Source organism: Miscanthus floridulus, chromosome 9 (genome assembly GCF_019320115.1).
Source record: "Miscanthus floridulus cultivar M001 chromosome 9, ASM1932011v1, whole genome shotgun sequence".
Lineage (NCBI taxonomy): Eukaryota > Viridiplantae > Streptophyta > Magnoliopsida > Poales > Poaceae > Miscanthus > Miscanthus floridulus.
In genome coordinates this window covers 31,825,566-31,852,166 of record NC_089588.1, presented here as the reverse complement: position 1 = coordinate 31,852,166, position 26,601 = coordinate 31,825,566, and the positions used below count along the sequence as shown (strand labels likewise).

General features: G+C 46.7%; 1 long non-coding RNA gene across 1 annotated transcript; it reads right to left on the bottom strand.

Moving 5' to 3' along the window:
• Positions 1-6,386: 6,386 nt before the first annotated feature.
• On the bottom strand, positions 6,387-8,858 carry LOC136481669 (uncharacterized). The gene is made up of 4 exons (XR_010764807.1): positions 8,352-8,858; positions 6,767-7,311; positions 6,616-6,666; positions 6,387-6,511 (listed from the first exon to the last, which is right to left on the bottom strand). It is a non-coding gene; the product is annotated as an uncharacterized lncRNA (long non-coding RNA).
• Positions 8,859-26,601: the final 17,743 nt, after the last annotated feature.

The window sequence follows — 26,601 nt, the reverse complement described above, 5'->3', positions numbered from 1 at the left end:
AACCATGGTGGCCTCGCCGCGAGCAGCAGGGAGCGGAGGTAGAGAGCGAGAGGGCGAGGGAAGGAAGTGAGAGAGGAGAAAGGGAGCTTGGGAAGGCTCAGCATCCCCTTCTGGACGAGCAGGGACACGATAGGGAGGCGGCACGTGGCAGCAAAGCCCATCAATGGTGGCCACGTCCACGGACAGGTGTCGCCTGTTGAGGCATTTCACCGAGCACGTGGCGGGCAGCGACGTGGGCAAGGTGGAACGCCGTTTTGGGCCGCTTCTAGGCCGAATTAGACATTGGGCCATAAACGAAGTTTGTTCACCTCGGCCTGCTCTACGTTTCTTATTTAAGGTGCCTGTCCATTTGAGCTATGTAACAGCGGATAATTAAGCTCCAAAATGATAGTGTCAATATGTTAACAGCGATCACGGAAACTCGCTTTCGGAGGTCGAAACTCGGTCAAACTCAGTGCAACTTTTTGTATGCTCCTCTCCATAATATAACCTTCAACTTTTATTTTTGTACCAACTCAAGTTGCTTAGCAAAATTTGGAGAACGTGGGATGTCAATGTCGATGTCAGTGAATTCCGGACTGCAAACACTGTCGGGCTGATTTCAGCTTTTCTATTAGACTTTGAGCCTTGTTTTGATCCATTTTGAAACTGAATCATGACTTGGTCTTTTAATAAAGTTTGTTATAATCAAACTTTTATTCAACTTTCATTTTTGGTCAAACCTCATATCTAGTCCAGAAGTCAACTTTATTTCTCGGTCAACGCAAAGCCCTTTTTGCTATAGAATCTAGGGTTTCCATGATTTTTGGATATTTTCTCCATCTTTGCTCAACACGAACCCTTCATAACTTTTGTTGTAGAGTTCAATTAGAGTTGTTGGAGCAAGGTTACAAGGTTTGGTTGACGTCATAGGTTTCCATCTACTTGATAAAGTAATTCATGCAAATATATGACTTATCATTTCATGTGACTTTTTGATTCCAAACTTCATGAAACTTTTCCATAGGTCTAGATGGATGCATGGGGATGTAATGTACATGGAATAAGCATGTTTAACATTACTCTTGCATAATCTTAACAAGGGTCCATATGTAAGCAAATGTGCATGGCCCAAGTTTAAGTTGGAGCTCCATCATGTAGATTTGATCTTGACACCTTCATTACCACTCGACATGTCATGTTTGAGCTCAAACCCATTGCTTAACTGGTGACAAACACCTGGGGTGTTACACAACACACATGAGTTAGTTTTCCATAGTATTAAGAAATTTACAAATTACAATGTCAACATACTTACACTGGCTGGCAGATTCTGGTGATCATGCTTTGGGTACTGGTATGGTATCACCTGTACCGACACAAGCACGTTCTAAATTCTCTCTAGAACTTCACCCTCTGTGAGTTCATCAGCGGTTACCTAGGCCGAGTCTGCTGGGCCAATGTACTCGAACCCATAGTGGATCCTGTCTTGCAAAGGCTGTATCTGGCGTCTAATGAAGCTAGCAACTACTCTAACTCCACTATGGCCTTGGTCCTTCATAGCTCGGATTTTCTTGAGTAAAGGACGAATACCCTCAAGTTTCATCGCACTCAGTGTCTCCTTATCCCAACAGTTGTTGGGCACTGCCACGGTGTTGCTATGCACTTCTAGGGGGGCACATGTTCCCCGCATAAAACCACTCGGCCCTCTAGTTCTTCACAGAATCCACCAAGATATAGTCGATATACTCTTTCTTCCTCCCCATGCGAAACTGAATACCAGCACCCCCAAAACACTTGGACTTGCGATGTCCGGGTGCGGTTTCAGTTTGAAAAAGTAACGAAATAGAGTGATAGATGGGGGGATGCCAAGCAATGTTTCACAGAGATGAACAAAAATGGAAAGATGCATAATGGAGTTAGAGTTTATATGGTTCAGGGTTATACCATAATAATGCAAAAACCCATGTAAAAACGGATAGGCAGGCAACCCTAACCCACGCTGGATGAATGGAACAAAGGGCACAATTTCGCCGGGCTCAAGATTGGGAATGCGGTGCTCACTAGGCGCCTTCCATTCCCCGAGCTTCTAGTCAGGCAAGTAGCCCTGATCATGGAGTTTCTGAAGGTGCTTTGGTTTCATGCTTGGCGCCGGCCAGATCTGGGCTGCGGCGGCCATCTCCGGCACCTCCAGCGCCCTCTTCTCGGCAGTCTTCTTGGTGGTGACACTCGGGTTCTTGCCCTTACCCATCAAGTAGAGCTTTTTTACAAATCTAGGGTTTCAAGATGCGAGATTGGTAGCGCTCACAATGGTTTAGGGGCTTAGGCAGAATGCAAATGGAGCAGGGATAGATGATGCACAGGAATGGTTCCCTTTTTATAGGGTTTTTACCGAGATATGGTCTGATAATCACGCCAACGGGCGCAGCAGTTCGGTTTCCCTTCCATTTTAATGCGGCTGCGCTGTTAATACGATGGCTGCACGCCTTTTCAGGATTTCTAACGCGTCAGAATATATTCAGACTTATCCATTGGATTTCCTTTGTCTGGGTACCGGCCATGCTATGACCGTTGTCTACACGGCCACATCGTGCAATACCTAGACGATTCTACAGTACTTGGACAATTGCTAAACAGTATGCAAGCAAACGGCACAGTACTCGGATGAATATTTTTTATTCAACAACAGTACAATGGATACAAAAGTTGTACACTTTACACGATTTTTTTAGTCAATAACAAAGACAACACCTACTCAGATATAACAGAGTACTCATACTCTAAGTGTTTCTCAGTAGGTACTTTTCTCCCCGATGCACCTGGTTCCAAGAAAAGAGTAATGCATCCGAGTAGATAACAGAAGTGTAGTGTGTCCTAGCCTAGAACCTTGGGTAGACTATCCGGCTACGAACATTTGTTGGCCGCCTACCCTTGGGAGCATAGCTACTGCAAGAGGAAGCCTGTAGGCTAGTATGCAAGATGAGCTACTCGCACATTTTGCCACCCAACCAACGCCATCCGTACACATTTGGGTCCGGGTACAACCCTTCATGGACAGACGTCGACATGCACCCTAGAAGAACTAACATGGGACTGCTGGATGTGCCACCCTACCAGCCATCACAAGACTTTTTCTAGTTGCAGATCCAGACTACTCTACTATGCACAACTGCGGGTTTAGCCTACCTCTAAACCCTCTCACAAGAATTCTTCTAGTCATTACAGCTCTTGGCTATGCCAACCGAGTACTCCCGGGGGCTGGTCTACTTCGCTCACCACCATATTTGCACGCTACAAACTCTGAGCCACTTCACTTCTTCTACAACTGAGGTTCAAGTGCTCGCCAGGGGGGTTTTATAGGCATTTTGACGATGTCTATAGATGAGGTTCATGTGGAATACACAGTCAAGCTACTAATTTTTACTTAGGTTCATGTGCTACACTTCAAGGGTACAATGCATCCCACTACACCTTGTTTAGTGTACACACAGCCTTTTCCTAGCACGTGATGTTACAGTACACCCGGTAGCATCTTTTGATGGCATATTCTCACGAATATACTGAGCATCTTTGGACCAACGGTTCTTAAACTTTGCATGTGACTTCGACAGGTCCTACCTGCTTCGGTACAAGTAGACAGGGCAATAATTTTCGTTGGCATTTTCATCCTCGAGTATATTCTTTTCAGATTCTTGTCTCGAGTACAAGTACGCGGACAAAGGCTCGGGGCTGTAGGGTATATATCCTCTAAGAATGATTTTTCTTTTAGACCCTCTAACTCTTTGTTTTGCAAACAGCAAGAGGCTCGAGGGCTACACTCAGTGAGTGCACTTTCTTGAAAAGTGCACATCACCCGGAGGCTTTACAGAGCACCTTATGGCTTCACTCACGAAAGCACTCGGATTATACTTGTTTCTACTCGGCAAGACCAGGAGGAACAAGAAGGCTTCTGAGTTCAACCATGACACGCTCGGAGGCTTGACAGACTAGGGTCCTAGGGGTTTCCCATGGGGGTACTACCCGGATGGGTCTTGGGATGGCCCACGATCTGTTGAAGGACGTGAGACAAGGTGACGTGGACTTCAAGCTATTCCAGATCAACTTAGTCAGTTTCCTATGAAAGCTAGATTGTGTAATAGGACTAGGACTCTTCTCTTGATACCGAGTAGGACTAGATACGTGCCCTTACCCTCTTCCATATATAAAGAGAGGTACGGTGCACCCCCTTATAACTCTAACGATCATACAATCAATTCAACGCAAAAGGCTGCACGTCGACTGGACGTAAAGACTATTACTCGATAAGAGGGCCTGAACCAGTATAAATTGTTCGTCTTTTTGTATTTACTGTCGAGTTCTGCGTATGCCAAAGCCCTTCAAACATCGTCCCGGATAACTCTGTGACGAGTTGTCGGTCATCAAACACCGACAGCGTGCGCCGCCGGTCATCGAGTTCCTCTAGCACGCCGCCTGATGTGCCCACCATCCATGCATAGATCAAGGTTTTAAATAGCCAGCTAAGCCATTTAGCTTTCTATATCCGAAAACAGGCTATAGCCGGCTATAGCGGGCTATAGCGGCAGCTAAGTGCTAACTTATACGTGAAAAAACTTAGCTAAATCCTTCTCAAACAGCTATAGCCGGAGATAGCGGAGGCTGTAGCCGGAGATTTAAAACCTTGCATAGATGCACTTGCGCCACCTAATGTACCTGCTGTCGTGGTCACGCGGGAGAGAGATCGAGAATTCAGTAGAGTCGTAGAATTGAAGATAAGGTTGGCTAGCTTTCATCTTTCTCTATTCTTTTTATCTTTTTGTATTTGTTTTTTACAGCATTTTTTGTATTTATTTATTTTGTTTGGACTGCATGTCGATGAATATGTTGGGTGAAAAATATTCTGACGTGGTGGTTCATAGAAAAATATAAAATAGCTACATAGTTCACATGACACAATTGATCACAACATCTTGTAGAAATTAAATGTTACAACTAGTCTATGAAACAGTGAAATGAAAGTGTGCACTGAGAGAGTCAGTTTTATCAACAGTTACTAATATTGTCATGTCTTGAAAACAGTGGGATTAAACTACCCACTGAGACTTAAAACGTCATACGTGGTTCTTCATTGCTCCTAACATATGTGTTATGGAACAACACTCGCACCCTGTTTTGGAACCAGTCAAGGAAAATAAGAGGACTAACTGTCCTAGTCAGATTATGTAGTCTCGATAGAATCTCAAGGAGACCTCTATTGCGCACCTCGCCCCTTAATGGGTTGGAATCCACCTTTTACCTTATCCAACCCATATAGCAAATTAATTCTCTTCCGTAACACATCTCATTTCATCAACTCAACTAAATTCAACACATCAACTAGTTTTTTTGAGCAAAAACACGTCAACTAGTTGAATCCATATGTTCACTAACAAGAATATATGAATTTACATAATAGAAAATATAAAGAAGTGGCTAAATTACGGCCAGCCGTAATTTGGCTTATTGCACGGCCTTTCCTTTTGATAAAAGTGCAATTATTCTGTTCCTTTTTCGGCAAGGATACTAATTAGCGTTTGTTTTTTGTGGGATGCGGGCAGGACCAGAAACCGACCACACATTTGCACATCTATACGTTCACAGAAAAGGCAATTAAGGCCCAGACGTATGCTTTTAGGTACTACATATATACGTTCACAAAAAGGCAGTGTTTTCAGAAAAAAGAACACATCTCAGAAAAGAATACATTTGCATCTGTGATTTTTCAAAAAGCAGACCACTATACATCTAGTCCCACACATTTGCACATCTTCTCTATACTGGCCTACATCTTGCTTCTCTATACATGGCCTGCATTCCTGCGTGTTAAAAAAAAAGATAATATGTGTCAAAAATTTCTTGCTGGTAGGAGATAAAAAAAAGATGCTTATGTTCCTGGAGTTTCTATTGGTGATTAGCAGGTTGCTGCTAGTAATGCTGTAGTGGATTCAATTTTTCTAGGCAATTTAAGTATCATTCATTAGGCAACAATGTCTTCCTAATTAGATACTTTTTGTATTCTGAAAAAGAAAGTATAGTGTCTGTGTTCATTTACAACCCATAGCCCCACCCCCAACCCCCAACCCCCGATTTATTTGCAAAAATACATATCAAACAAAGGCAAGGTGGTGATGTCAATATCTAGTTTTTGTACAAAAGGCAGACTAGTTCAATGGTTGAACAGAAAGAATCATCGTAACAGTAGAAAAACAAGGAAAAAGGACCATTAGTAATGTGATCATGGCAAATACCAAAAATGCTGTTAAATAAATACTAGAGTCAAGTTTGTAGGTACTGATTAAACAATATTAGGATGCATATCAAGTCAGTCCTAAAATTATTTTAGGATAAAAATGCAATGCAATGCAGGGTGAGTGTAATGTGATAAATAAATTTCACATACATTGTGCCATGGATGAGCTTTGATATGACGAAATACAAACACGGTGTAGTTTCGATTCATACATTGGATTTCCTCACATGTTGGAGTACCAAGAACCTGTCAGCAAAAAGCAAATCCATTCAGTACATGGAAATAGAAAAACACTAGTTAGCACATTTCTTTAGAACTAATATAGTGCAGTCCGCAGAACAACCACGTACTTTTATTATCTCAACAAGCTGATCCACAACACTATCACCAGGGAAGATAGGCTGATAATTTTAACAAAAATATGTTTAGTTCTAAGTTTGTTGCCCAGATGGATACATAACCACAGGAAATCTGTGAGAAAAGCAGAGAAGGGGAACTAACCCACAGGAAATCTGTGGGAAAAGCAGAGAAGCGAAACTAACCTGCAATCTAATGATAGAAAAAACAAAGAGAGATTAGAGAAAGAATGATGTAAAAATTGCCTAATGTTTTGAATTATTTTACCTTGATCTTGCCACAATATTGCCTAGTCAGAATACATTTAGTTGCTTATTCCCAATGAAGTTCAGTAACTAATCAATGCACATGTACATTTAGTTGCTCTAAAATGCAGATTATTGACACCTCCATAAAACATAACACCACAACCAATTCAAGAATCACCGATCAACAGTCACTAGGCACTGCTCCAAATGTGGGAGAACACCAAAGAAATGGAGAATCAACGTCTCCAATTTTTATTTAAGGGACAGGACATATATTTTCTATGAAAAGCTGTGTAGTGGAGTATAGCAGTAAGTGAGCCCCAAAAGTGTGGCTGCAAGTGAGAAACTACCACTTATGTGCAAAGAGTTCAATACTTACAGCACCAAAGGACCCCATGGACCCAAGTTCTCCTTGATCCAAACCAGAAAGTCCTTTAAAATCTGTCAATGTAAACTTAAACAAATAAGTACCTGATGCGGAAGTTAAATTAATCTACATTTTAAGGTCCATAATCTTAAGATTTATAGGCAACAAGAAAGCGAGAAGGGAAGTATAAACTTCTCAAACTCTGGATTATCTTAGTAAATTGAAATATCACAACATTATGATGTAAACTAGGTAAAAAGAATAAAACTAATTGACAAAAATTCCTCAATCAAGATGAAAAATAGCAGAGCAGGTAATGCCGTGAGCTGGATGCAAGCAGCTGAGAGAGGTATATTTTAGGTATTAAGTTATGACCATCTTGAGGCAAATTAAAACGGAAAGCAGTATGCATCCTAACAGAATACTATAACAGGGAATAACAGTTGCTAAAGCTAGAACTAGATAATACCACGAGGATATATCCATAATAGAACAAGGCATGAAAGGATGACAAATTAAGCACTAGAATGGTCAGATGACAAAAATAATTCCATAGATAGATAGCTTTGCCAACAACTAATCACGTGGTTCATGTATCTTGACCTACTATGGCACGCAATAGTGGATGTGAGAAGCAATGGAGTACCGCTTGAAAGCTTCCTGCTAGACAGGAAATGTCTTTCAATTTGGGAATATACATGTATTCATGATATGTGTTACTTACAACCATGTTATGTCACAATGCATTGGCCCAGTCTACCCAAAACAATACTACATTTCTGAAGACTGAAACATTCAAATGCACATTTGGCAAAACCCATCATTAGCTCCACTCGAATAGGAATTTCCGGCAACAAAGATAGCAACACGAAGTATAACCATGGCAGATTTGGGTACCGAGGGGAGGGAGGGGGAGCTAACCAACCACGAGAGCAAACGAACCTACATTTCAACAACCAGAATGACTGTTTTCCATGCCTAACCATACCATGAATCTATAAGCAGCACAGATCATCCCAAACATGTTTCCTCCGACAACACTCATCCTCCCAACATGGAGTCGCGAATGGGCCGATTTAGCTAGCGGCGGGGTGGAGAGTGGAGAAACCCCAACCTTCTCGATGGGGAGCATGAAGAGTGCGATGTTGACGGCGGCAACGGCGAGGCAGACGGCCGAGGGCCACGATAGCACCATGGACGCGAGCAGCCTCCTGCGCCAAGGCCTGAGCGGGCGTAGGGGTAGGACAGCCCGGTGTTGTTAACGAGCACGCCCACGTCGAGGCCTCGGATGGAGTCCTTGAAGGCCTCCACGCCGGCCGTCGGGAGATGGAGGGGGTAGGGGAGGGGGAGGCGGGTGGGGAGGGGTGGCCACCGACGCTGGAGAGACGACCAGCGGCTGCGGCGGTGACGGGGTGGTAGAGCTCGTCGGGGCTAGGGTTGTCGGCGCAACTAGATCTGGCTGTGGGGGCGGGGGAGGGGCCGGTGCCGGTGGCGAGGTGGAGCCGTTAGGCTAGGGTTGGAGGCGGCGGGGTTGGGTGTGCGATTGAGAAATGGAGATGGGGATGGAAATGGAGTGGAGATGGGAAGGAAGTGGAGAAGTGCCGAGCGAGAGGAGGTTGGGGAGGCGGCCCGCGGTTGGGCTAGGTGCAGGCTGTGCCAAGCGAATAATGCACGGCCGGTCGACAGAAGTCTTTACCAAAATATAATACTCCGTCCATACTAAAAAATGAAATCGTTTTAGAAAAGACTTGGATCAAACATAAATCATGAATAACTTTTAAGTTGTTGAGTTTAGAAATATAAAAATCATATGTATAGATTTGTCTTGAAAAATACTTTCACAAAAATTTACATATATCACTTTTTGATAAATATATTTATAAAAATAAGTAGTTAAAGTTATGCTTTGAAGACCGTGTCGCTATCCAAAACGACTTTATTTTTGAGAATGGAGGTAGTACTATGTTTTTTTAGCAACATATAATACTATGTATAGTACTCGGTCAACTCTGTACAAACCCATCCGCTCCCTCCCCGCAAGTCCAGCAAGGCCCAGGGTCCAATCCCCCTCAGAGTCCAGGCCCGGCTCAACCCTTCCCCTCACCGAGACTCTTGCGATGGGCCAGCGTAGCAGTATACAGTGACGTAAAGATGGGCCACGAGCCCACGACCTGTTTTCCTATTTTGATTCTGACCAACTAGCGAGCGCGGAGCGGACCTGTTTCTCTGCTGTTTGTCGGTTTCCCCTGTCTACCCTTCGGTCCAACTAGCGAGCGCTGAGCGGGCCTGTTTCCCCAATGCAGGTGCCTCTCAGCTCGGCCAGTTTCTCCTGTATGACTGGGCCCAAAATACTTTCGGCGCGCCTGTTACTTCTCCTTCTAGATAACGGGTGTGGGGGAGAAGAAACGGGCGGGAGGAATATTTTTTTTTTCACTTACATACGGATGTGAAGTAGATTTTTAAAATGTTGTTTTAGGAGTGACAAAAGGACAAGATAAAAAAAAACTCGATCTGCGGTGGCCAGACAACCCTATGTATTCCGGTTTAAGAAGAAGATCTTCTCACGCAGATCGAGAAAACCTCTGAATCCCTGCCCCGCCCTTACACAGTGGTACCGTAACTCTATGAGATAATCTGGCTATGGACCTGTGCTTTGGATGTGGGGCAGACGAGGAAGTCCCCCCTCTCCCGCTCGTCGACGGATTCGAACTCTGACCACCTCGAAGGGAGGTACAAAGGGTCCGTTTGGTTGGGCTTTTGGCTTTAGCTTTTGGCTCAAAAAGCCAAAAGCCCAACCAAAGGGGCTGTTTTTGGAGGCTGTTTTTTCAGAAGCAGTTGTTTTTTCGTAGTACATTTTTCAAAGCTGGTTTGACTATGTTTTTGGCTTTCTGCTTTTCGAAATTGGTGGAATAAAAAGCTCTTTCATAGTTATTTAAAGAGAGATAAAGATAGAAGGTATATTTTATACTTATTTAACCAAACAACTTTCAACTTTTCTACAACTCACAGCCTACAGCAGCTTTCCCATAGCTCACAGCCCATAACAGTTTTTTCCACAGCCACAGCTTAACCAAACACACCCTAAGCTCCACTGACCAATTGGCCGGCCGTTCCCCAAAAGACAAGATATATAAGAGTTGAAAAATAGCATAAGTTGTCTTTCTTTACTGAGATACGGAGGAAAATAACAATCCTACTCAGTGTCTGTAAAAGGAATAAGAATACACAACGTGTTTGTGTCTGGGCATGTATTCGAAGGGCAAAACAAGAGTACAAAGAAGCAATAAAAAAACTGCATAATTTACAATCTTTAATTGTAGGAGTTTCCCATAACGCCCTGAAAAGATAGATAAGAAATGAGGAGGGAATTGATAAATAAAATAGATAAAAGAATATGAGTACATACTTAGAACTACCTGCATTTAAATAAAGTTTAAAAACAAAAAAAAAAACAATTAGATATAAAAACCGTGTTGCTTGTCTCTGCTACGTTGTCGCCAGGGACTCCATAGCTCCCCACAACTCGCTGATCTTAGAGCAAATATATATAGTAAAAGACTGTATGTGGAATGCATATGCTGAGGTGGCTAAGAGAGAAGAGGAGACGAGAGAGAAAAAAAGCAGGTTACAAGTTTACAGCCAGCCTAGACACAAGAACTAAAAAATTGTGAGAGAGACAAGTTAGTCATATGTGAGTCATCTATTATATAGGTGAACTGATAGATGGAATGTTATTGTCCATACAACTAGCAGAGGCACTACCGGAAACAGTAAATATGCCGAGTGTTTATTTATTTGCCGAGTGCAATTAATCGGGCACTCGGCAAAGAGCTAATTTACCGAGTGTAGTTAATAAGACACTCAACATACATATTACACTCGGTAAAAAATCAGATTTGCCGAGTATAGAATATAAGACACTCGGCAAACCACAATACGACACTCGACAATAAATTAACACTCGGCAAAATCATATCACGTGACCGGCAGGTGCGACGGCCGTCTGACGGCGTGTCGGTCGTTAGCAAAAGTGCAACTTTGCCGAGTGTTTTACCGCAACACTCGGCAAAATGATCAGTTTGTCGAGTGTTTTTAGCCAGCACTCGGCAAAATGATAAGTTTGTCGAGTGTTTTTTCCCAACACTCGGCAAATCCAAAACTTATTTTCCTCTCCTGCCCTCCAAACTTTTTCTACCATCCACATACAACATGTGTTACTACATGTTAAAATTTGGTATATTTCTGAATCCGTTTGATATATTTAATTAATTTATTGCGTTTAGAGAAATTTTTTGGTATAAGTCAAAATTGAACTGCAAGTAATTCAAATAATGGAATAAAATGAGTGAAAAAATGATATTCATGCTATTGAGTCCATTTTGAGGCCTTGCTCGGGAAATGAAAAGAATTTTTGAATATCTTGTTCACGAAACCCGACCACGAACGTGTGGCCGAATGGTTTTTAAATTCTAAAAAAAAGCAAACGAAGTCTGAAAATCATGAGATTTATCAAAATCTCATGATATCATACGCGGAGGTTGTGGTAAAAAATTGAGAAGGTTTTGGACAATCTGTCACATACGATGTTTACAATCCAAAGTATCTCAGAAGAAGAATCGTAGCGTAGAGAATGATTCGGTAAGATTTGAATTCAAAGTGACGGTCGAATTGGGGTTTGACTTCAGAACTTTTTGTATAGGCAATAGAGAACATAGATTGATCCATGTGTAATTTTGGTAAATTTTTGGATCCGTACGATAATTTTAATTTGTTAAGTGCAATTATAGAATTTTAATTGATATACATTGAATTTGAGCTACAACTGCATGAAATAATAAGTTTTTTCACTCCTGACCTTGAAACTTTTTCTACTTTCCACATACAACATGTGGTACTCCATGTTAAGAATTGATATATTTCTGGATCCATTTGGTAGGTACATACAACATGTTAAGATATGGTATTGTATGAAATAATAAGTTTGCCGAGTGCCCGATATATGGGCCTAGCTAGGCGCTTCTTATTTTTTAAGGTTATTTGTTAACTAGGCCTGATTAGCATTGGAAGTTTGTGAGTGCAGTTTCCAATACGTCCTCGTAGATATCAAACTTGCACAATCACATGTCCAGGTGTGCGACTCGAAGAGAACTTTCTCAGATCAATGACCTACTCATGGTGCTAAGTAAGTAAGTGAAGCTAGTAACATATAATTTTCTAATCACATATCACATTTTAATTTCACCACCTTTCACACTTTATAGTGTCACGCTAAGTCAAGAAAAATATAGACGGGCACAGGAAGAACCATTTCGAGGCTCATTATCGACGAAATATGGTCGGCAGTCTATCTATGGGTATGCCCAAGGTAGTAGATTGTCGGCAGACAGATGCGCAAGCTACAAACAAGACGGTGACGCAAGACAGACACGAGGTTTTATCCAGGTTCGGCCGCCAAGAAGGCGTAATACCTACGTCATGCGTCTGATTTGTATTGCTGTATGTCAATGAGAGATGTTTTTTAGAGGGGTCCCCTGCCCACCTTATATAGTCCGGGGGGCAGGGTTACAGATCTAGAAACTAATCCTAGCCAGTTACAATTGCCATATGTGGCCGGATAAGGATTCCTATTCTAACCGACTAGGATCTTGCTTGATCGCCAAATCTGCCTTGTCTCCTTGCGCGGGACTCCGAACAGGTTGGCCAGGCCGCGCGTCGTCTTTTGGTGGACCGGACCCACTGATCCGGGCCGGCCCAAGCCTAGACGTAAGGGTATAGGGGTTAATACCCCCACAGCTAGTCCCCGAGCACCATGTATTATGCTGCGACACGCCATTTTAACCTTCTCCGACAAGTAAGGCTTGAGTCCTTGATGTCTCTGACCACCGTTGTCGCCGGAGAAGTAGGTTGTCCGAAGAATGTATGGTGCTCTTAAGAAAAAAGAAAAAGATTTCCATCCTATGAAGTGTGCCCACTTGTATTTCTGAAAAGAAATGTAAGTGAATCTTGAAGCGTAGCATCCTTGATCACCAGAGGCGTAGGTGTCGAAAAAACAAACACATTCACCGCAAGGTGAAGTGTGCCCACTTAGTCCCCGAGCCTGGTAGTAGGTGACGTAGGCATGTGGTGCCAGGGTCTAAAAAGAATTCCCAGTTAAGTTGAGAACCCAATTGTCATACAGGCAATACGAGATGCACCGGTAGGTGCATCGTACTGATGTAGTCCCCGGGCTTGCTGGAAGGTGAAGTATGAGCCTTGTAGCAAGGTCTAAATAAATGTCTCTCAACTATATGTGAGTACAAATCACATGTAGCCGAGGAGAACGATCTTCGAGCAGTGGTCGGGACAGTTCCCAAGCACGATAGTAATCCTTACAATCAGTCAAAGCATAGGGGTCGATTAAATAAACACATTCACCACAAGGTGAAGTGTGCCCACTTAGTCCCCGAGCCTGGTAATAGGTGACGCAGGCATGTGGTGCCAGGGTCTAAAAAATAATTTCCACTGAAGTTAAGAATCCAATCGTCGTGCAGGCGATATGAGATGCACCGGCAGGTGCATCGTACCGATGTAGTCCCCGATCTTACTGGAAGGCGAAGTATGAGCCTTGTAGCAAGGTCTAAATAAATGTCTCTCAACTGTATATGAGTACAAATCATATGTAGCCGAGGAGAGCGATCTCCGAGCAGTGGTCGGAGCAGTCCCCGAGCACGGCAGTGGTCGGTATAGTCCCCGAGCACGGCTATGGTCGGAGCAGTCCCTGAGCACGGCAGTGGTCGGAGCAGTCCCCGAGCACGGCAGTGGTCTGGGCAGTCCCCGAGCATTGTAGTGGTCGGGGCAGTCCTCGAGCATGACAGTGGTCTGGTCCATCCCTGAGCACAAGACATGCAGCGAAAAAACGAGCGCCTCTTATACTATTATTTGGTGTATTTATTTATCTCCTTACTCTGTCAAGTTCAATCTGACATGTCTGGTCAGAAAAGCAGACGTGTATAGCACGTCATACTGTCTTCTTGCTCTTATTGGCAAACAGTCGCTTGGCACCTGTAAGGAGGTGCGTCAGTGTGGGCCCTCTCACACTATCAACGAAGAGGCACGTACACTAGTTTCGAAGGGGCGCGTTTATTGGTGTAGATCTCGAGGTTGTGGAAACAACCGTCTACGGCGCGTGCGCACGTCTCCCAAGAATCTCGGGCGGACAAAACGACGGAGCCCTTGGTTATTTATAAAATAGAACTGGTAAGTTACTTTTTACCGATCCCCATTATCATTCGCCGCCGCAACCTTCTTCTTCCTCCTGCCGAACCCTACACCTCCGAAATCATCAGCAATCCCCCACCGCATCCACCCCTTTAGCAAGGACAGATTAATGGAGAAGAGAGACGCCCAGAAGAAAGCCAGAGTCATGGCAAAGGAGTGGTGGAAGTCAAGGAGCAACGAGCAGACCATCGAAGACCTCGTCGCCATGGGAGTGCTCCACAACAAGACACTCGCGGGATGGCGCGCGCCGGAAGGAGAAAGCTTCCCCGATCCACAACCAGGTGAAATTGTGGTTTTCGAGGATTTCTTCAAGCGGGGTTTTGGGGTACTAGTGCACCCTTTCCTTCAGGGGCTCTATTTGTATTACGAGATTGGGATTTGTAATCTGCATCCCAACTCGATTCTTCTTGTCTCCACCTTCATCCATCTTTGCAAAGCCTATGGTGGCTTCCAGCCCCATTTCGATCTCTTTCGCCATCTGTTCTGTCTGCGGAAGAAAGGGAGCGGCGGCTCAAAGATAGCCAGAGGCGTATACCTCAATCTGCGTGATGGGATGAAGGCCCAGTACTTGCACTGCCCTTGGAACACATCACTGGACGAATGGTACAAGAAGTGGTTCTACATCCGCGAAGAGCCGAACATGATCACCTTATGCAACGTGGGGTTGATTCCGGAGAAGAAGAACAGCTGGTCGGAGAAGCCCGAGCACTTGGAACAGATCGCAGAACTGCTCGTGATGATCCCGTGGGGGAAGCTGGATGGTCCAAGCGTGGTCGGGAACTTCATCAGCCGAAGGATCTAGCCCTGCCAGAAGAGGGTACATCCTGGCTACGAATACCAGGGGAGCGCAGATCCAACGAGGAACAGAAAAGAGGTGCTCGACAAAATCGAAGTCAAGGCTAGGATTGGGGAGCTATTCAACCTAGCCGATCCCAATTATGCCAGGTTAAGCGACATCGAGCACGCCTTCAAGCTGGCCCGACCGCCCCCAAAGGTAAATGATGCTTCCTTGTACCTGTAGAGTTACGTTGTAACAAAAAATTGACTGTGTTGTCGTCTTTATATTTCCTAGAGTAATGGTCGTGATAGGGCAGCAGTGTTCGTGTCTCCACCCCCTGGTGTGGATTGGCCGCAAGTTGCCGGCCCAACTGCCCAGACCAGTGCCAGGGCCAAAGACGTCGACTGGGCCGTACTCGAGGTTGGAGAGGAGGCAACGGCCAGGGCTGTTGGCAAGCGGCCGGCGGCCAACAAACGTCGTCAGGCCATCTTCCCTCTTTCGGACGATGAAACAGAGGATGCGGACATCTTCTGACTCGTCCCCCGAAAGAGGAGAAGACAAATGGAGTCGATGGGGTAGGGTGGCTCCTCTGTGCCAGCAGGGATCGCATCACCGACCACTGCAACACAGAGGACAAGCGGAGAAAGGGTCGAGCACCAAACCCCGGCGCCAGTGAAAGGTCCTAATATGGCTAGAGGGGGGGTGAATAGCCTATTTAAAAATCTACAAATCAACTAGAGCAATTTGATTAGTATGACAAATAGCGTAATGCAAACTTGCTCTAGCTCTACAAGGGTTGCAAGCCACCTATCCAATAATTCTAGTTGCAATGAATACTTAGGCACACAAACTAGCTATGTAATTACTCACTAAGAGCTCTCAACCTTGCTACTCTAAAGAGCTCAACTAGATGAATGTAAATAATAAAGCAAGCTCTCAATTCTAATTACACTAAAGAGCTTGTATCAACTAGTTTGCAAGAATGTAAATGAGTGAGTAGAGTGATTATACCGACGTGTAGGGGATGAACCAATCACAAGATGAATATATAGCCAATCACTGGGAGAATGACAAAGAAGAGAGACAATCGATTTTCTCCCGAGGTTCACGTGCTTGCCAACACGCTACGTCCCCGTTGTGTCGACCAACACTTGGTGGTTCGGCGGCTAAGAGGTGTTTCACAAACCTCGTCCACACGATTGGACACCACAAGAACCGACCCACAAGTGAGGTAACTCAATGACACGAGCAATTTACTAGATTTACCTTTCGGCGCTCCGCCGGGGAAGGTACAACTCCCCTCACAATCACCGAAGGCGGCCACGAACAATCACCAACTCGTGCCGATCCTTCACCGCTGCTCCAACCGTCTAGGTGGTGGCAACCACCAAGAGAAACAAGCGAAATCCGCAGCGCAACACGAATACCAAGTGCCACTAGATGCAATCACTCAAGCAATGCACTTGGATTCTCTCCCAATCTCACAATGATGATGGATCAATGATGGAGATGAGTGGGAGGACTTTGGCTAAGCTCACAAGGTTGCTATGTCAATGAAAATGTGCAAGAGTTATCCCTTGAGCCAGCCATGGGGCTATAAATAGAGCCCCCATCAAATAGAGCCGTTGTACCCCTTCACTGGGCAAAACACGCTCTGACCGGACGCTCCGGTCATACCGACCGGACGCTGGCCCTTAGCGTCCGGTCGCCCGATGGATGCCATGTGTCACCAGCTTCAAACGCTGTTCGTCAGATTTCAACGGCTATGAAGCTGACCGGACGCTCCGGTCAAAACTGACCGGACGTTGAAGCCCCAGCGTCTGGCCGTTTCCAGTAAGCTGTCCACCTTGACCGGACGCAGACCAGCGTCCGGTGCTCAACCCTACCCACTGTGCCGTCTGACAGCTCGACCAGACGTAGCCTTTCAGCGTCCAGTCGCTGAGTGACTCGGCGTCCGGTCAGTAGACCGATGCCAGCATCATTTTGACCAACTCCATTTCAACTCTAACTTCTTCACCCTTGCTCAAATGTGCCAACCACCAAGAATTTTGCATCCGGCGCAATAGAAAATAGACATTTCATTTTCCAAAAGCGCCGAATCCTGCAAACACCTTGTGCACATGTGTTAGCACATTTTCACAAATTTTTTCAAGGGTGTTAGCACTCCACTAGATCCTAAATGCATATGCAATGAGTTAGAGCATCTAGTGGCACTTTGATAACCGCATTCCGATACGAGTTTCACTCCTCTTAATAGTACGGCTATCTATCCTAAATGTGATCACACTCACTAAGTGTCTTGATCACTAAAACAAAATGGCTCCTACATTTTATACCTTTGCCTTGAGCCTTTTGTTTTTCTCTTTCTTCTTTTCCAAGTTTAAGCATTTGACCATCACCATGCCATCACCGTTGTCATGATCTTCGCCATTGCTTCATCACTTGGAGTAGTGCTACCTATCTCATAATCATCTTGATAAACTAGGTTAGCACTTAGGGTTTCATCAATTAACCAAAACCAAACTAGAGCTTTCAGCCAGTACTGGTCGTGGAAAAAGACCCAGTGGAACCCGCCCGAGCACGTGGAGCAGGCGCGGTCGAAGAGATGTTCCTTCACCACATCATTCGTGCTTCCAAGCTGTAAGTATCTGTAACCTTGATGTAAGCTTATAATTTGTATTGAATACTATTGTCTTCTGAACTTTTCTCTGGCATATTAGGTCGGCGTCCACCGAAAATCCCGACCAGCTAGCCGGGTGCGGCATGGCTTCGCCAGCATTGGTGAAAAGAACTGCTCAGCAGCCGGCTGTGGAGGAACCAGTAGAAGAAATTCCGCCGGAACCTCAGCAGCCGAGCGGCTAGACGACAGTCCCCGAGCAGCTGGTCGAGAAGAGAGCCGAGCCAAGTACAAGTGCTCCGAGCACTAACCCTGCTGAGGTGGATACCTTGACGCCAAGGGAACCAGACCAAGTCGAGAAGCAGCAGCTGGAGGTGGCACAGAGCACGCTTGCCGATGCTACGGCTCGTGGGAAAGCCATAGTGGTCGTAGAGACTACATACTCCAGGCCAGCGCCGCCCCCTGAACAAGAGGCCGAAGAGGACGAAATAGAAGAGGTCCTGGGCCGTCCCCAAGACAAGCGACAACATGTATATATGTCGCGCTGGCGGAACGACGAGTGGGTTATGCATGAGGAAATCCCAGAGGCCGAAGAGACCCTAAAAGTTGAACGAGCGGCAAAACGTCTGGTGACAGAAGTCCAGGTATGTTTGGCTTGACCACTTGACCCTGCTATGTAGTCGAACTATCTGACTTAGCTTGTTTATATGCAGGACTTGATGAAGACCGCAAAGTACCAAAAGAGGTGCTTCGACCAGATTGAGGGAATCATGACCAACAATAGAGAACTGGTGGCTGAGGTGGAACGCTTACGCCGCCAACTTGAAGCCACCGACCAGGAGAGGACGGAGCAAGAGGCACAGAACCAGAACCTGGTCGGCCAGCTCAGTAACAAAGAGCAGGAAAAAACAAGTAACTTTTCATTTTATCATAGCAAGTGCATGACACGTGTTGTTGCATTATTGGTAGTGATAGCTGTAGTGCAGGCTTAGAAGCCAAAGTAACCCGCCTCCAAGAGGAGAATAGCCGTGTGACCACTGAGTGTGGTCGCCTGAAGGAGGACAACGAGAAACTGGTGCGCAACCAGTCTCAACTCTAGGACAGCACAACCAAGATGAAGGAGGAACTGAGAAGTAAGTATTCTAGACCACCTTTCTCATTCTGTTGCCCGCCTTATCTTGTCATGCCATTACATTTTGATGTCTTGTACGGTTTGCAGTTTTAAAAGTCAATGCCAAGAAACATCTAGAAGCCGTGATGAAAGATCATGACGGCTGGAAGGCACGATGCCTAGAGACCACCGAGGATCGAGACACATGGAAGAAACGGTGCTAGGAAGTGGCAACTGGCATTTTGCCCGTCCTCGACCTTATCGACCCGGCGCTCACAGAGGAAGAGCCAAGGACGCCCCAGCTCGGACTGGTCGAGAGATGCAGAAAAGCATGGGGATGGTTCCAAGAGTTCGTGAAGGAGGCGGGTGAGTACATGGGTGCACATGTGCTAAGCATGGTGCGTGCCCACTACCCCCTGATCGATCTCAAGCGCCTGGAGGGTGGATACCTGAAGGAGATAGACCCAGACAAGGCTGAGGAACTTCGGATGGCCTAGCTGGACCTGTCGTCAAGGATAATTGGCGACATTAACCTGTGTGGAGGCGGGACAACACCTGTACAGGGTACGCCATCGACAAGTCTGCTGGGAACGCCATCAGTTGCAAGCCAACTGATGAAGCCTGCGGTCTCAACCAGCCAAGCATTGGCGGGGCCATCCCCTTCAGCTCGACCAGCACAAGAGTCCCCGAGACTCGAGTAGGATATCGGAAGCAGCGAGCAGTAGGTGCCGCGCGCCCCGACCAGCCAATGTAATAGGCTTAGAGCTATAGAAGGAGGACATAGTTGTGTTATTGTAAACTTGGGCCCCTTCAGGCAAGCTTGTAATAACGTAACTGTATATCATCATAAGCTTGTTTGCTTTGTATAAAACGTTTTTAAGCTTGAAACTCATGTTGGTGTAACTAAGTGAGAACATGTTAACGTTATGTTTAGTTGTACCATTTTGCTCGACACATCATCCCAAAAAGTTTGTGCGGCCCTAGTTTGCCATGTGGTCGGAGTGTGAGGTGCATGACCTGTTCACACGTAGACGCGGACAAGTCAAACCAAGGGGGACCTGCCGATCACCCATAATGTAGAGAGCGGATCCCATGCACGTGTTCGGAGGAACCGGAGACAGGGCCTGCTCCAAAAACCATAGGAGTGGTGGTCGGCTTTCACTGACTAAGTTAGAATAACCATAAAATTCGAAGTGACACATTAGAGTGGTCGGAGAAATCATAATAGCTTTATTGAAGTAAATCGAAAGTACAAGAGGAGTACATATCTCAGTAGTTAAGCATAGAAACGTCTAAGCTTGTCGATGTGCCATGAGTTTGGTACGTCCGTACCGTCCAGGTTAGCTAACCTATAAGACGTTGGTCGTGTGACTTCCTTGATCATGAAGGGCCCCTCCCATGGGGTTGTGAGTTTATGGACACCAGCCTGGTTCATCTTCCACTTCAGGACCAAGTCCCTGACCACAAAGAACCGCTCTTTAACGTTCTTGTTGTAGTACCTGCGCAAAATAGCAAGGTATTTGGCCGTACGTACACAAGAATCGAGCCGCTTCTCTTCTACGCTATTCACTTCTAGCTCCCGCACTTCATTGACCTTGCCTTCGTCGAAATTCTCTACCCGTGCTGATCTGAAAGCTATATCTGCTAGGAGGACTGCCTCAGCGCCGTAAACCATAAAGTATGGTGAGACGCCGGTGTTACGACTGGGCTGAGTTCTGAGGCCCCAGACCACTGCTGGTAACTCTTTGAGCCATCTTCCGGGAGCTTTGTCATTTTCTCTATACATCCTCTTCTTCAATGAGTCCAAGATCATGCCATTTGCCCGCTCGACTTGTCCATTAGCTCTAGGGTGTGCCACCGAGACGTATTTTACTACTATGCTCCTTTCATCGCAGAAGTCCCAAAAAGCATTTCCGGTGAACTGAGTACCCAGATCAGTGATGATGCTGTTGGGTATGCCGAAAGAATGGATGACCTGGTCGAGGAATGTGATAGCCTTTTCTGAGGATGCCTGTACCAAAGGCATGTATTCTATCCACTTAAAAAATTTGTCGATCAACACAAAGACGCATGTAAATTTCCCTGGAGCCGGTTTGAAGGGCCCGATCATATCCAGTCCCCAGCATGCGAAGGGCCAAGAAGCTGGTATTGTCTAGATCTCATGTGCTGGTATGTGGATTCTCTTGGCGAAGAACTGACAACCCTCACAGTGGCGGACTAACTTCTCTACGTCGGCTACTGCTGATGGCCAATAGAACCCTGCTCGGAAAGCCTTACCGACCAGCGTTCTTGAGGCCGTGTGGTTGCCGCAGGAGCCAGAGTGGATTTGGTCCAGGAGATGTTCGCCATCCTCCTGGGTTATACACTTCATCAAGATTTCCTCCTTTGCGTTCTTGCACCATAGCTTGCCATCGACGAGCAGGTACTGCTTACTGCGATGCATCAGGCGCTCGTTTTCTGTCCGATCAGTGTAACCGCTGCCATCTGTTAGGTACTTGATGAAAGGTATGCTCCAGTCGGGCTCATGAGTGGTCGGAGGCGGCTCGGCGGTGCATGACGCCGGAACCGTAGCCACCAATTGCTGGTCTGGAGGCTTGTCTGTCGTGGAATCTTCCTCTTCGATGGAAGGCATGAGCAGGTCTTGGACGAATACGCCATGTGGGATTTTGGCTCGGGATGATCCTAACTTTGACAGTGCATCCGCTGCTTGATTCTTGTCCCGGACCACGTGTATGTACTCGATGCCATAGAACCTACCTTCTAGCTTTCTGATCGATTTGCAGTATGCATCCATCTTTTCGCTGGTCGTGTCCCAGTCCTTGTTGAGTTGGTTGATGACCAGAGCAGAGTCTCCGTAGACGTAGAGACGTTTAACGCCAAGCTCAACCGCAATGCGCAAACCATGTAGGCATGCTTCGTACTCGGCGGCATTATTAGATGCTGGGAAATAAATCCTGAGGACGTACCGGAGCTGCTCCTTGGATGGTGACACGAAAAGGACTCCTGCTCCCGCACCGTCAATGTTGAGAGAGCCGTCGAAGTACATCGTCCAATACTCGTCGGATCCTGGAGAGGCAGGCGTACTTAAGTCTGTCCACTCAATGATGAAATCGACGAGTGCCTGAGACTTGATTGTAGTATGGCTTGCAAATTCCAAGGAGAAGGGGCATAGCTCCATTGCCCATTTAACGATGTGCCCATTCGCATCCTTGTTGCTAATGATGTCTCGCAGAGGGTACTCAGTCATGACCACCACACGGTATCTGTCGAAGTAATGTTTCAACTTTCGTGATGTTATCAGTATGGCGTAGATCAACTTCTGAATCTATGGGTACCTAGTCTTGGACTCATTAAGTACCTCACTGATAAAATAGATTGGCCGCTGTACCTTGTAGACGTGGCCGGGCTCGTCTCGCTCGACCACCATGGCCGTGGAGACCACTCGATTAGTAGCCGCAATGTAAAGCAGGAGTGTTTCGTCTTCTCTGGGAGCAGTGAGGACCGGAGGTGATGTAAGGTATTGTTTCAGCTGTGTGAAGGAAGCGTCTGCTTCCTCCGACCACTCAAACTTTTCAGATGCTTTGAGTAGTTTAAAGAACGGTAATCCTTTTTCGCCTAATCTCGATATGAAACGGCTGAGGGCGGCCATGCATCCGGTAAGCTTCTGAACATCCTTCACCTTTTTGGGCGGCTTCATGTCCAAGACAGCTTTGACTTTCTTCAGGTTAGGGCGTATGCCGTCATGACTGATGACGTTGCCAAGTAGTATGCTAGAGGGAACACCGAAGATGCACTTTTTTGGGTTTAACTTCCACTGGAATGTGTTAAGGGCTGCAAAGGTGCGTTCCAGGTTGTCAATAAGGGTATGTGCTTCCTTGGTTTTGACAACTATATCATCGACATAAGCTTCGACAAGGTCGTCTTTTATCTCTTCTTTGAGGCAGGCCTGTATAGCGCGTTGGTAGGTAGCCCTGACGTTCTTGAGCCCGAACGACATGGTCATGTAGCAGTAGGCGCCGAAAGGCGTAATGAAAGATGTCTTGATCTGGTTGTCTTTTTTGAGAGCGATCTGGTGATAACCAGAGTAGCAATCGAGAAAGGAAAGCAGCTCGCAACCGGCGGTTGAATCTACGACCTCGTCTATGCGAGGTAAACCGAAGGGGTCCTTAGGGCAGTGTTTGTTGAGATCAGTGTAATCAACGCACATTCTCCATTCATTATTCTTTTTGCGTACAAGAACCGGGTTGGCTAACCACTCCGGGTGATACACTTCTTTGATAAATCCGGCTATCAAAAGCTATGTAACTTCTACCCTAATCGCCTCCTTTTTGTCGCGAGCGAACCGTCGTAGCTTCTGCTTGATAGGTTTGGCCTTGCCGTTGACATTCAAGGAGTGCTCGATCAAGTTCTGAGGTACACCGGGCATGTCTGTAGGTTTCCATGCGAACACATCCATGTTGCTCCTCAAGAACCTGATGAACACATCCAGGTTGGCCCCGATGAGGGCCGTTTTGCTGGGATCGCCATTGACCAGCTGGATCACCTTGTGCTCCTTGGACTTGATGTTCTTACGTGGAGCCTCAAGCTCTAGAATCTCCAGGTGGTCGGCGGAGGTCTTCTTGGCGTCGAGCATGGTCTCGGCCATTCGAATAGAGAGGTCGTGAGCCTCTGCTATTTTGAAACTGTCGTCTTCGCAGGTATAAGCTGCATACACGTTGCCTCGGAGGGTTAGAACTCCTTTTTCGGTAGGCATCTTGAGCACCAGATACCTGTAATGAGGTATGGCCATGAACTTGGTGAGCGACGGTCGACCAAGAATAGCATGGTAGGTGCGGTCAAAGTCAGCGACCACGAAGTTGACGTAGTCGGTGCGGAAGTGGTCCGGAGTCCCAAATTGCACAGGTAGCGTGATCTGCCCGAGAGGTGTAGAGCTCTGTCTGGGGAGAACACCCCAAAACTGTGTCTCGTATGGCTTGAGGTCTGCCTGGGCTATCTTCAGGGCGGGCAGACTATTCTTGAACAGTATATCGATGGAGCTGCCGCCGTCGATCAGTACTCTGTCGAACTGAACCTTGTTGATACAAGGATCGAGGACTAGGGGAAAACGCCTTGGCTTAGGTATTGTGGCCCATTGGTCCTTTCTGCTGAAGGAGATTTCGCGGTGAGACCACGGAGGGAGCCACGGATCAGTGAGGAGGTTGTTGGTTTTGGCCACGTTCAAGCAAGCGTGGGCGAGCAGCTTGCGTTCTCGTTTGGTCTCGATGGACACTTTGCCTCCGATGATGGTGTGCACATGATCGGTTGGCTTGATGTACTTGTGATGAGGGTCTGCATCATCGTCATCGTTATCCTCGTTGCGCTGCTCCCCTACGTCGTTAGGCTTGTCGGACGTATCCGGAGCCTGTTGACGCGTGTAGATAGACTTGAGAACGCGGCAATTCTCCATGGTATGGTTTGACTTAGGATGGAGCTGGCAGGGCCCTTTCAATGCTTTGGCGTAGTCGTCTTCGTAGTTATGACGTCCGCCACCCTTTTTAACAGTGTTGACCTCGCCGTCGTCTTCCCGAGCACGCTTGCTCCTGTAATCGTCACGGCGATTACGCCGCTGATTACGTTGGTCACGATGGTCGTGGGAGTCGTTGCGCTGGTTGTGGCGGTTAAAATTGTTGTTCCGACCACAGTTGCCGCAGTAGTCGTCGCGGTGTGGGGGGTGGTCGGAGCGTGGAACCCTAGCTGCTTCTTTAATAATTATCTTTTTAGCGTCGTCGGCGTCCGCATATTTCTTAGCGGTGGCCAGGAGCGCTATGACCGATTTAGGTCTCTTGCGGAGGAGGTTGTCCCTTAAGGCATCGTGGAAGCGGAGGCCAGTGATGATGAAAGCCTCGATTGCCTCATTGTCGGAGATTGATGGGACCTTGATGCGCATCTCCGAGAAATGCCGGACGTACTCGCGCAGTGGCTCATCTTTTCGATCTCGAATCCATTGTAGATCATATTTGTTGCCTGGTTGTTCACAAGTAGCAATGAAGTTGTCGATGAAGGCTTGCTTGAGCTCCTGCCAAGAGTCAAAGTAGTTCGCCGGCAAGCTGACCAGCCATTGGTGACCTGCATGGCCAACAACGACTGGGAAATAGTTAGACATGATGTGCTCGTCAGCCATGGCTGATTTGCACGCAGTTTCTTAGAGCATGACCCATAATTCGGGGTTTTCCTTGCCGTTGTACTTCTAAAGTTTCTTGAGCTTGAAATTCTTGGGCCATATGACTTGGCGAAGGTGTGGAGTAAACTGCTTCAAACCCGACGGGCCGTGGGTAGTGTCATATTCCATACGGCGATAACTTTCGTGGGATGCTCGATTGTTGGCTCTCTGGTTGATGCGAGCGCGCAGATCGCATCTACTGAGGTAATGGCAGAGATCATTATTGCTGTCACGGCGATCTCGATTGCCATCTGGATTAGCCCTGCGACCGTGGTTATCGCAGCGATTGTCGCGGTTGTCTCAGCGGTTATCATCCCAGACGTCACGGCGGTTGTCATCCTGGCCACCATCATGGCCACCGTTTCTGCCTTGACGGTTGTCAGATGGGTCGTTGTTGCGCGAGCCACGTTGGTTGAGTGGCTGTGAGCGACTTGGGTACTGGCGGCTGTGGCTTGACTCAACTGAGATGGATGGAGCCTGGGCTTGATTTACAATCTCTGCGGTCTGGGCCATAGCAGCCGTCAAATAGGCTTGTATTTCATCGCGAACTGCTTGGGTTTCCGGGGTGTTGGGTAGCCGTTGCATTGTCGCCATGGCGACAGCTACATTGGCGCTTGGAGTCCTGATGACCTATTTTGTCCCCTACCCTGTCGAAAGCATTGTTGAGGTCGTGTGGCTGGACCCTTATGCGTCGTGCCTCCTGGTCTACTTCGGCTTCGATTTGCCAGCGATTAAACCAGTCAATATTGCGTGCTTCACGTGCAGTCCTTTCTTGTTCTATTTCGCCAACTGCCGGTGGTTCATCATTGCTGACAACATGGATCAAATCCCCTTGCCTTGGCGGAAAAGACGGGAATTGTGGGAACCCCGGGGCGTGGTCTGGGATATCCAGATCGTATTTGACGCCTTCATCTTTGTGATGCTGAAGCTCAGTGTGGACAGATGCATTAGATGCGATGCCAGACGAGGAGCTGGAGTCGCCCTCTTGGACTGTGTGGACGGATCCTTCTTGATAATCTTCAATCTGGATCATGTTGACGAAGTTGCGTGGCTTCGGCCGAGGTCGGTGCATAAAACACAGATCCAAGAGGCGCTGTAGGTTATACGCGTAGCTAGAGGCAGCGTTTCGCAGGCCGTAGGGCTAGACCTGGTCGTTCTCCGTCGAGGCTTCGTACTCAGAGAGCCGGAGACCCGTCGCGAAGGCTGGCCGGCGATGAGCGGAGCGCCCTTCAGGAGTAGATATGACCACGAGATCTGTACCAAGTCGTGTAGGACGACTGGTTTGAGCTAGTCGGGTAGATCTGTTGTGGGGAGCGGTTTCCTGCTCATTAGGTTGACTTTGAATCGTACTTACCAGAGCTAGGGTTTCAGCGAGTTTGGTGCCGACCCGATCGATGGAGTC